Genomic DNA, 12376 nt, shown 5'->3' with positions numbered 1-12376 from the left:
CGGAGCAATCCTATCTGGACGCAACTTGTACAATTCGATTGGCAACCCGTTCGGGCCCAATGCTTTGCCAGAACGAAGGGAACGGATGGCAGTAGCTATCTCATCAACCGTAAAGGGGGAGTCCAACGCCACACGGTCCGAATCAGAAACAATGGGCAGGGCTATATCACGCAACAGAAGGCGAGAGTCAACCACATCCCTCACAGACACAGGGGTATACACCACACGGAAGTACTCGGCAAACCGGTCAACTATCCCAATCGGGTCCGTTACACTCACACCACACGCAGACTGAATCACGGGTACCACACGATTAGCTCTCTCCTTCTTATCCAGCCATGCCAGCAATTTACCCGCTTTGTCACCCACATCATACAAACGTCCCTGTTGCTCCCGAAACATCACTTTGGCGGCATCCGTGACCAAGGACTTATAAGCAAATTGTTTCAGACCCAGGGCATGGAGCTTCTCAGGCGTGACACCAGAGTCCAAGCCCTCCTCCAGTACAGAAATTTCCCCCTCAAGATCAACCACTTCTCTATTCCTCGCTCTCTTAGCCTCAACAATAAGGGAGAGGGCCTGCCCACGAATCACAGTCTTAAAGGCCTCCCACAGGGACACAGCAGATGACACCGACCCCTCGTTATCCAGAAAATACGAGTCGAGGGACTTAAGTAAAAGGGTGCGGGTCTCAGGGGAGGTAAGGTACCACGGATTAATGGGAGCCACCCTGCCCACTGCTTCCACCCCAACCTCAAAACGAAGCCAGAGCGGAGAGTGGTCAGAGATACCCCTGGGCATGTGCACAATCTCACGCACAGCCGGGGACTGAGCCGCAGGCATCAGGAAATAATCCAGCCGAGACAAACTCCCATGGGCCCCGGAGTGAAAGGTGTACTGCAGCTGCGTAGGATGCAAAAGCCTCCAGCAGTCCACTAGGCCGAAGGTATCCAAAAAGCCACCCAACCACTGCTGAGCCGCCGGGGTATCCCTAGGGGGGTGGCGATCATGAAGGCCAGAGACCACCGAATTAAAGTCACCAGCCAGAAAGAGAGCACTATCAGGAAGGTCCAACAAGACACGGCCCAAATCTGAAAAGGTGGAAGTCTGCAAGCCGGGGGGTACATAAACAGTTAATAAGGAGAGGGTACGGCCTGCATACCGACCCACAAGGACAGCATACCGTCCCCGGTCATCCTGTATAACATCATCAATAGCCAGGGGGAGGGAAGCCCGGCGTCCAGACTTTAAAAGCTGCCAGTAGAACCTTAAACCTCACACGTTTGAAATACGCAAAATCAATATGCCTGAATAATAACCCCTTCATCTCTTCCCCATAGCACTGGAGTACTTTCTACTGTCTAATCAGTAAGTGCTCCCTCGTTGGCTAAATGTATAGGGGCAGATTTACAATAACTGGCGCATCCCCAGGGATGCACCAGTTATTGTGCGCCGCAGCTCCGCCACCCATGGTGCGCCGCATTTACAATGCAGTGCACCATGTGGAAAAAAACGGCACAGATGCATCACGCATCTGTGCCGTAAAAGCAGCGCATTGCTGAAGCTGCATCGCAAGCGCGACGCAGCTCCAGAAATGCTCTCCCCAATGCTGCATCAAGCCTTGCACCTGCTTCAAGCAGGCACACGGTTTTGACGCAGCATTGGCCTAAAAGTGACTGAGTGAATTCTTGTAGATTTCACTCAGCCACTTTCACACAGGAACGCCCTCCCCTGCGCCGGAACGCCTCCTGAACACAGGGCTTTACAACGTGACGCATCTCTCAGATGCGTCACGTTGTTAATACCCAGCACCATGGCGCATCTTTTGTGCTGCAGCTGCGTCACAAAAGGTCTCGGTAGAGGGTGGCAGTGGTGAACCAGAGGGTGGCAGTGATGAACCAGAGGGTGACAGTGATGAACCAGAGGGTGACAGTGATGAACCAGAGGGTGGCAGGGGTGAACCAGAGGGTGACAGTGCTGGACCAGAGGGTGGCAGTGCTGAACCAGAGGGTGGCAGGGGTGAACCAGAGGGTGGCAGTGATGAACCAGATGGTGGCAGGGGTGAACCACAGGGTGGCAGTGGTGAACCAGAGGGTGGCAGTGGTTAACCAGAGGGTGACAGTGGTGAACCAGAGGTGCTGTGATGAACTAGAGGGTGGCAGTGGTGAACCAGAGGGTGGCAGTGGTGAACAAGAGGGTGACAGTGCTGTACCAGAGGGTGGCAGGGTTGAACCAGAGGTGCTGTGATGAACCAGAGGGTGGCAGTCATGAACCAGAGGGTGGCAGTGGTGAACCAGAGGGTGACAGTGCTGTACCAGAGGGTGGCAGGGGTGAACCAGAGGGTGCTGTGATGAACCAGAGGGTGGCAGTGGTGAACCAGAGGGTGGCAGGGGTGAACCAGAGGGTGGCAGTGGTGAACCAGAGGGTGGCAGTGCTGAACCAGAGGGTGACAGTGGTTAACCATAGGGTGGCAGTGGTGAACCAGAGGAGCTGTGATGAACCAGAGGGTGGCAGTCGTGAACCAGAGGGTGGCAGTGGTGAACCAGAGGGTGACAGTGCTGAACCAGAGGGTGGCAGGGGTGAACCAGAGAGTGGCAGTGCTGAACCAGAGGGTGGCAGTGGTGAACCAGAGGGTGGCAGGGGTGAACCAGAGGGTGGCAGTGGTGAACCAGAGTGTGGCAGTGATGAACCAGAGGGTGGCAGTGGTGAACCAGAGTGTGGCAGTGATGAACCAGAGGGTGGCAGTGGTGAACCAGAGGGTGCTGTGCCCATACACGACCGCAATGGGTAACTTCGCCATGCAAGCGGCCCGCGAACACGCAAAAAGCCCCGCGAACACGCAAAAAACCCAGCGAACGTGTAAAAACCCCGCGAACACGCAAAAAAACAAAAATCCGCAAATTCGTACGAACGCTAATTCACAAATTTTGCCCATACTTAGATTTGGTATTTACCACCAACTACAAGTTGGTGGTAAATATCGAAAACTTTAATAAAAGCAATTTTGTGCTTTTTTAAAAGTGCCATGTGAAAGACATACATGCCCTCAGGGCATGTATGTGTGCCACATGTGCACACATGCACGAATCAGGGGTGCAACAGGGTGTCAATGTGACCCCCTGCCACTCTTGAATATTTTGCCCCTATTACCGATTCGGTATTTACAGATTCGGTAATAGTGAATGGCTTCCCTTTCATTCCTATGGGCCTCCATGAATGGAAATTACCGAATCGGTAAATACTGAATCGGTAATACCGAATATTACCGAGTCTGTAAAATTTACCACATTTTTACCTACATACTAGTTACCGATTCTTAAATACCGAATCGGTAAAATTCAGTATTTAAGAATTGGTAAATAGAGATTACCTACATAAGCCTGAAAGTGAGAGACTGATACAGATATTTACATATTTAAACATTACTCAGGTTCAGGTTTTAATGTCTTTATTTCGATGATAAAATCATAAAAGACAGATTTGACAAAACATTCAAAAACAGTTCAGGGAATCTCCACAATTTTACAAAATCTTATTAAAAACATTGTCAGTATGTTATCAAATATGGAAAAGGGCTAAAATCCCCAGTTAAAACGTTATTAAACCATGTATTAGAGAAACCAGACATTAAATAAAACTCAGCATGAGAGTAGGATTGACATATGCAAGGAAAAGACGGTTTACGCATTGTGCATTGTGATCATAGGACAGTTGGTTTCCTTCTGGCTCTTATTGCCCATGCCCACCCTAAATACTTGGCCAAGCATATCACAATTAAATCAGAGGTATTTGTTTTTAAAGCCCGTATTGCTTCCGAGGATTTTCTACAGGACAGGCGTGTAAAAATGGGTTTTAGCCATTTGGAACGGGGTTCTCTGTATTGGGGACAAGCAAACAGAAAGTGACCCTCCGTTTCCTTACATCCAGGGCAGTATCTACAAAGATTGGAGGAGGTTTTGTCCCAGGATGAGGTAAAGGAATGCAAGGGTAATGAGCCCACCCGAAATTGGTGGTACAGTTTTTTGTCCATTGGCCTAGTAATAAGGTCCCAATAAGTCTCGCGGGCAGGATCCAATTTAAAGCTTAAAAAACGTCCCGTCAAACCATCAGAACTAGAAGCTTGTGCCAAAGAAAGGCGGATTGAGGCCCAAAATAAACCCTTAAATTCCTTTTTCGAGGGGAAATTGTTAGTGCCTGGGGAAACCCAAAGATGACTCAAACCCATGTCGCGCAGGCTCGTTTTCACTGAGCGTAGCCATGGAATACGTTCTGAACCCCCCATAGCCTTCACCTCGGATAGCTCCTTTGTGAAAAGTGCCAAATCCTCAGATGTCCATAAGCGCCTCCACAAAGACACTACTCTGAATCTTGCCATGCCCGTTATTGGAAGACAACCCATGTCGTGACAGAGTGGGATCAGTGGGGTTGATTGGGGCAGCCCCACCAGATTTCGAAGGAATCTACTCTGGATTCTGTATAAACTCGTAAGATCCATGAAACCCCATAGCTCTGCCCCGTAAAGTGTGGCAGTATTGATTTTTACATCATATATTTGTAGTGCAGGGGCGACCCTTTTCGTGATTGTTTTCTTTTGCTCACGCAAAAGACATCCAGTCAGTTGGGCAAGTTTTAACTGTTGGGTCTCTATTTGTGCTTTCCAGGATAATCGAGAATCCAGAGTGACCCCCAGGTACGTCATTTTGTCGACTTGTTCCAGTTTAACCCCGTTTAGTTGTACACTGCTGCGTATTGGTTTTTTCCTAGAAAAAACCATAAACTTGGTTTTCCCCACATTTATCTGGAGGTCATTTTCGTTGCAATATTCCTCAAAGTGATTTAAAGCCTGCTGTAACCCTCCCCTGGTCTTAGATAGAAGGAGGGTGTCATCGGCGAAAATCAACATTGGGAATTTCGTCCCCGCCAAGGATGGTGCATCGGTGTTAGTGGACCTAAAGAATTTGACTACCTGATCGATATAGAGTAAGAAGAGGGTAGGGGCGAGAACACACCCCTGTCGGACTCCTCGTGAGACCGGAAATGAGTCCGTAGATTGCCCTTTAGCCCCCCATCTTACCCTAGCAAAATTGTCTTCATGTAGTCTAATGATCATCTCAACCAGTTCCCCCGGCATTCCCAAATCCCTTAATACTTGCCATAATTTTCCCCTCGGCACCAGATCAAAAGCTGATTTCAAGTCTATGAAGGCAGCAAAGATGGTGCCCCCTCCGAGTAAGACGACCTTCCAAAAGATCATGCAGAACCGTAGAACCTGGTCAATGGTACTTGTACCAAATCTGAAACCCGCCTGTAATGGGGACAATATTCCTTCGAGTTCCATCCACCCTTGTACCCTCGCCAGGATTATACGAGCAAAGACTTTTTGAAAACAGTCGATTAAGCTAATCGGGCGGTAGTTCCCTGGGTTTGATCTATCTCCCTTTTTATGTATTGGGAGGATCTCCGCCCCCTTCCATGTCTTAGGGATGCTGGCACCTCTCGCTATGGTGTTTGCTATGCGTGTTAGATAGGGTACCCAAAGGCCTGTGTTAGCTTTAAATAGGTCTGCTGGGATTTGATCCAGTCCAGGAGCTTTCCCCCGCTTTGTTAAACCTAATGCAATCTCCATTTCCGTTTCAGTAAAAGACATGATTACATTGCCAGTGGATATTGTATGTTGCAAGTTCAGTGTGATCGTTGGGTCGACAACCTCTGGGCAAAATTGGGTGGAATAATGATTTATCCAATCTTCCGGGGATACATGGTTAGATGGAGTACGGAAATCACCATCCTTTCCACATTTGACAATGTCCCAGAATTTGGTCTGATTATTGGATTTACTGGCGTCCAAAAGGTCCGCCCAAAAGTCATCTTCCCATTCCCTCTTTGCGACCCATTGCACTCTTTTGTACCTTTGCCTAGCCACTTTTACTGCACTCAGGTCTCTAGATTTGACTTTCTCGATTAGATAACTATGGGCCTCTCTACACTCTCTATTATACCATTTAGCTCTCGAGGCAATTGGGTTCCCAGCGTTTGACTTACACGGTTTAGAGAGAAGGTTATTGAGCTCAGAAAAACATATGTCGTGTATGCCCATGATCTTATCTAATTCGCTACGGCCCTTCTCAGCAACAACAGACCTCAAGTTGTTTAAAGCATACTTCACCACATTTTCTATATTGGCCTGTAACACTACATCATTTGATATGGTTGACCATTTCAATCTCCTCCGGTCATTTGATATGGTGACGACCCCATGGCCCCTAGGATCAGGTTCTGCTAAGCTTATCTGATCTTGCATTTTAATTTTCAGGGACAGTGGGTTGTGGTCGCTTTCCGGGCGCGTAACAATTTCCATATCAACGATAAGGCACCAATATTCCATTTTTAAGAAAATGTAGTCAATACGGCTCTTTCTGACACCATTGTCAAAGGTGAAATTGGCTCCAATATCCGATTTGGTACGACCGTTTACGGCCCTTAGTCCCCAAGTAAGGCAAAAAACAGTCCAATTCAAAGCCGCCTCCGTTGCTTTAACTAGTCTTGTGTTTGAAAGTACAGGAATTTTCCATGTCGCGTCTTCTACAAACCCCCAGTTATCCTCCGGCAGGTACAGTGGCTCAATTGTACAGTTAATGTCACCTGCTAACATTATGAATGTGCCTTTGTTCCAACCAGTTAGTAAAGTATCTAAGGCACCTATCAGCTTGGGGCATCGTCCACCCGGAAGGCCTCTAGAATATATGTTAATAATAAGCATGTCCTGCCCCCCTGCTTTGCTCAACCTTATAGCCAATATATCAGGATTATCCACAAAAAGTTCGGAGGCTGAGTAACACCAGGCCTGCTTTACCCATATAAACAGTCCCCCTGACGCCCGCCCTTTAGTACCTTTTATTGCTGGTTTAAAAAAGTTTACATATCCAACCATAAAAAACGGGACAGTGGCCCATGTTTCTTGCAGAAGCACGACCTGATGTTTACCTATGAACTCCAACCAGTCCTCAGAAACCAGACGTGTCTTAACTCCAGCAACATTCCAAGACACCATGTGTGAAGTTAACATGTCTATTTCTGCAGAAATGTTACTAACTGTCGGGGGGAAAGGGGACTCGGTAAGCATGCACTTGTTAGACTAGTTTCTTCTACGTTGGGAACGGAGACCTCTTCCCCAGATAATTCCCCCTGTATTCCAATTTTATTATGGGGCGAGATCTGTTGCTCCCTTATGAAGTCCGAGGTAGGGGTGGATGAAATGTGCACTCCTTCCCCATTCCCTATTACTGGGTTTGGTAACTGGGACGGTGCACATAGTCAGTCAACCCATTCCAGATCTGACAGTGCCTCGAAATGATTGAAGAGTGGGGGGTAATAAGGGGGATAGGGGGTTAAGGGCTCTCGAGGCCTCCCCCCTCTAGGTTTCCAGTGGTTGGGGCCCATTGAATAATTATGGTGCATGTGGGGGTAAAAGTAACCAAGGTGCAGGGTCTGGACATCACCAAGACGAGCAAATCTAGCTTTCCTTTGAATTCTTTCCACCACCCAAGGATCTTTAAAAGAAATCAATATGCAGTCCCCTTCCAGGTCTTTTTCACCCTTACCTACCCAATCAACTCTCCTTACATAGAGGATTTCAGTAGGGGATGATGGAGGGAGTGGACGATGTTTGTTTAGCCAAAATGTGACCTTGTTCCGTAGGTCCCCTTGAGACTCTTTGATACCCTCTCTTAGGGGGGCCACCCCAGTTAAAACAATAGTGTATTGTGCCACTTTTGGGGGTAAGTTAGCTCTGGGAGGGTGTCGTGTGTTTCTGTTGACGGTCCTATGATTCCTTTCTGGGTGGGGGGTGTTCTTCTCCTTACCCGATATTGGAATTTGCACTGTGGTATTATTTGTTTGTTTCGACGTGTCATTCGCTAAATGTTGTTTTGCTGGCACGTTATTAGGAGCCAATGGGTGTTTAGCCTTTGATGTTTCATTGATATATGCTCTACTGGCAGTGGTCGATGTAGGTGCTGCCGATTTTGCCCCTAATTGTGGCTTCTTGATATTGTGGCTAGTTGGTGTCCCCGCGGGTATAGTTGTAACTGTCCCCCCTTTTTGGTTAACACCCCCTGTGGAATTAAGGCCCCCTGTCCTGGTACTGGAAGTTGTGAGTTTTTGCAAAAGGTCCATGTTGATATTGACGGCCGCTTCCAAAACATCAATTTTAGCGGACATTATCCTAGTTGTTTCTAGGACCGGAAGCAATAAGGTTTTAAACATCGTTTCCATCTTGGCCAACAAGACATCGTCACTGCTAAAACACGTTGGACAGGGGTTAGAGGACCCAGAGTGGACTAGTGAGGGACAATACACTATTGGGGGTTCTAGATTGGTCTGTGAGTGAGAGGAGCTAGACCTATTGACGTGATCTATTTTGGGTTGTTTTTGTTCCTTTTCTCCCTGTGGACTTGAGACATGTTTTCTTTTCCGAGAAATGTGATTAGTGGAGACTTGTTGCGAAGCGGGCGTACTGGGTAAGGTGGAAACATTTGATTGTAAGGTGCCAGACGTGCTACTCTCGTCATCCTCGAAGTTTTGGCTATCAACTTCAAGGCTGGTCAGGTTGTTATCGGAGTTCAGTTCCATATTTTCAACGGCCGTGGTTGATGTGGCTCCATCCCCATCTACATGGACTATTACTTCTGACTCTATGGTAGAAATGCAATTGAACGCTGCGTTGGTTATGGGGCTTTTAACACGGGCCAAAGCACCTATAGAGGAACGTTTCCCAGTGACTAAATCCAGGGACAATCTGTGTTCTGCCTGTTCTATTTCTTTTTCTAGAATTCCTGTGGCTCTGGAGATAAAAGCATCGAGGGGGCCTGAGACAACACCCTTTGAGGTTTGTATATGCACTAAGCGCTGTTTACCAGATCTTAAAGCCATATTAGAGAGATGATTTTAAAACCTGTAACTAAACCTATAAATATAGCTAAATGGAGGATTGCAGGATATAGAACAAACCAGGACTGTGGGCCCAACCCAACCTCGTCCAGCCCCGGACGGCCACAGACGGTCCCGCCCTTGTCCCGGGCTTCTCCCGGCGCGCTCCCACGCGCTCCCGCGCCGCGGGGAGGTTTCCTTCTTTTTATGGAGCAGCTGGGAACGCCGAGGGGGCGGGGCCGGCAGGGAGAGGAGCCCAGCTGGAAACGGGCACGCGGGGACTCCTGGTCCGTGGAGTCCTCCGCTCTACCCTCGCAGCCCTGCCGGTCAGATGGAGCCCCTTGGGATAAGCCTGCTGCTGTGAATCCGCGAAGCGGGACCCGCGAAGCGGGTCCGGCAAGGAGGGGCGGCACACAGCAAGCAGAGACAGAGGTAAGGTGTAGAGTTTGCCGCGTTTAGCACAAGGAATCCACCGAAGATAGGCTCAGCTGATTTTTAAATCACCCAGTGATGGGGGCGGGGCCGGCAGGGAGAGGAGCCCAGCTGGAAACGGACGCGCGGGGACTCCTGGTCCGTGGAGTCCTCCGCTCTACCCTCGCAGCCCTGCCGGTCAGATGGAGCCCCTTGGGATAAGCCTGCTGCTGTGAATCCGCGAAGCGGGACCCGCGAAGCGGGTCCGGCAAGGAGGGGTGGCACACAGCAAGCAGAGACAGAGTTAAGGTGTAGAGTTCGCCGCGTTTAGCACAAGGAATCCACCGAAGATAGGCTCAGCTGATTTTTAAATCACCCAGTGATGGGGGCGAGGCCGGCAGGGAGAGGAGCCCAGCTGGAAACGGGCGCGCGGGGACTCCTGGTCCGTGGAGTCCTCCGCTCTACCCTCGCAGCCCTGCCGGTCAGATGGAGCCCCTTGGGGTAAGCCTGCTGCTGTGAATCCGCGAAGCGGGACCCGCGAAGCGGGTCCGGCAAGGAGGGGCGGCACACAGCAAGCAGAGACAGAGGTAAGGTGTAGAGTTCGCCGCGTTTAGCACAAGGAATCCACCGAAGATAGGCTCAGCTGATTTTTAAATCACCCAGTGATGGGGGCGGGGCCGGCAGGGAGAGGAGCCCAGCTGGAAACGGGCGCGCGGGGACTCCTGGTCCGTGGAGTCCTCCGCTCTACCCTCGCAGCCCTGCCGGTCAGATGGAGCCCCTTGGGATAAGCCTGCTGCTGTGAATCCGCGAAGCGGGACCCGCGAAGCGGGTCCGGCAAGGAGGGGCGGCACACAGCAAGCAGAGACAGAGGTAAGGTGTAGAGTTCGCCGCGTTTAGCACAAGGAATCCACCGAAGATAGGCTCAGCTGATTTTTAAATCACCCAGTGATGGGGGCGGGGCCGGCAGGGAGAGGAGCCCAGCTGGAAACGGGCGCGCGGGGACTCCTGGTCCGTGGAGTCCTCCGCTCTACCCTCGCAGCCCTGCCGGTCAGATGGAGCCCCTTGGGATAAGGCTGCTGCTGTGAATCCGCGAAGCGGGACCCGCGAAGCGGGTCCGGCAAGGAGGGGCGGCACACAGCAAGCAGAGACAGAGGTAAGGTGTAGAGTTCGCCGCGTTTAGCACAAGGAATCCACCGAAGATAGGCTCAGCTGATTTTTAAATCACCCAGTGATGGGGGCGAGGCCGGCAGGGAGAGGAGCCCAGCTGGAAACGGGCGCGCGGGGACTCCTGGTCCGTGGAGTCCTCCGCTCTACCCTCGCAGCCCTGCCGGTCAGATGGAGCCCCTTGGGGTAAGCCTGCTGCTGTGAATCCGCGAAGCGGGACCCACGAAGCGGGTCCGGCAAGGAGGGGCGGCACACAGCAAGCAGAGACAGAGGTAAGGTGTAGAGTTCGCCGCGTTTAGCACAAGGAATCCACCGAAGATAGGCTCAGCTGATTTTTAAATCACCCAGTGATGGGGGCGGGGCCGGCAGGGAGAGGAGCCCAGCTGGAAACGGGCGCGCGGGGACTCCTGGTCCGTGGAGTCCTCCGCTCTACCCTCGCAGCCCTGCCGATCAGATGGAGCCCCTTGGGATAAGCCTGCTGCTGTGAATCCGCGAAGCGGGACCCGCGAAGCGGGTCCGGCAAGGAGGGGCGGCACACAGCAAGCAGAGACAGAGGTAAGGTGTAGAGTTTGCCGCGTTTAGCACAAGGAATCCACCGAAGATAGGCTCAGCTGATTTTTAAATCACCCAGTGATGGGGGCGGGGCCGGCAGGGAGAGGAGCCCAGCTGGAAACGGGCGTGCGGGGACTCCTGGTCCGTGGAGTCCTCCGCTCTACCCTAACAGCCCTGCCGGTCAGATGGAGCCCCTTGGGATAAGCCTGCTGCTGTGAATCCGCGAAGCGGGACCCGCGAAGCGGGACCCGCGAAGCGGGTCCGGCAAGGAGGGGCGGCACACAGCAAGCAGAGACAGAGGTAAGGTGTAGAGTTCGCCGCGTTTAGCACAAGGAATCATTACTCACTAACCCATGTATTCACTAAAATACACATAATCAGTCAGTTATACAATCAATTTTACAATAAAAAATCACCTATTTAGGCACTTATATACCCAATTATTCTTCCATCGACCATGAAATATACATATCTAAAACATATTTAATTTTCAGAAAGCGAGGGAATTTCTATGGTTTTGTACGAGTGAAATATCCAACTAACTATAACGCCCCTGAAACCTATGGTTTTTTCAGTGAATATATATTTTTCACAACACCAATCCAAGTTCATTCATGCACAGACAGATGAGGATATGGACTACAAAGTTTTGCTGGTGCCAAAATGTCGAGTTTATTTCAGTTCAGTGCTCTCCATGGCACGTTTCGGTCACGTCCTGTGGCCTTGATCATATATATATATATTATACAGGCAGTTGTGGTAAACATAAATGCAACCAAATCTTATTGTTGAAAAACAAGCCAATATAACTCATTACCTCTGTGAAATACAGCGCAACAGTTATGGACAGCAATATTTACTAATTCTTTAGAAAGCAAATGCTTTTGGTCCATATCACTAATTTCAGCCTTCAAATTGATAAAGTTACAATATTTTGAATATTACTACCATCATAACCAAAATACATGAGTTCTGCAACATTTATGCCCTGATAGGCTGGTTGATATTTAGCGGACTGTTTCGGTTGGTTGCCAACATTGCATTTAATTCTTCAGCTAAAATATCATATACTTGCTTAATTTCAGCTAGTTTTAACAGGAGTCATGCACTAGTGGGCTAATGTACACAAATACCACTGTGCCAATTTATTAATCCCGCCCAAGTGGGCAAATATTCCCAAATTCATGTTTTCAAAATCACATCCCCCGGAAAAGCAATAAATTCAGTTTGGTACCATGATCAGACAGATGGCAATATATTCCTAAAATGTAAAAACAACATAAAATCAGATTGCAGACTGCATAAAAATCAATGCTAAACA

Source organism: Lissotriton helveticus, chromosome 4_1 (assembly GCF_964261635.1).
Source record: "Lissotriton helveticus chromosome 4_1, aLisHel1.1, whole genome shotgun sequence".
Classification (NCBI taxonomy): Eukaryota; Metazoa; Chordata; class Amphibia; order Caudata; family Salamandridae; genus Lissotriton; species Lissotriton helveticus.
The sequence above is the reverse complement of the archived record's forward strand: the minus strand, read 5'-3'. Positions refer to the sequence as shown.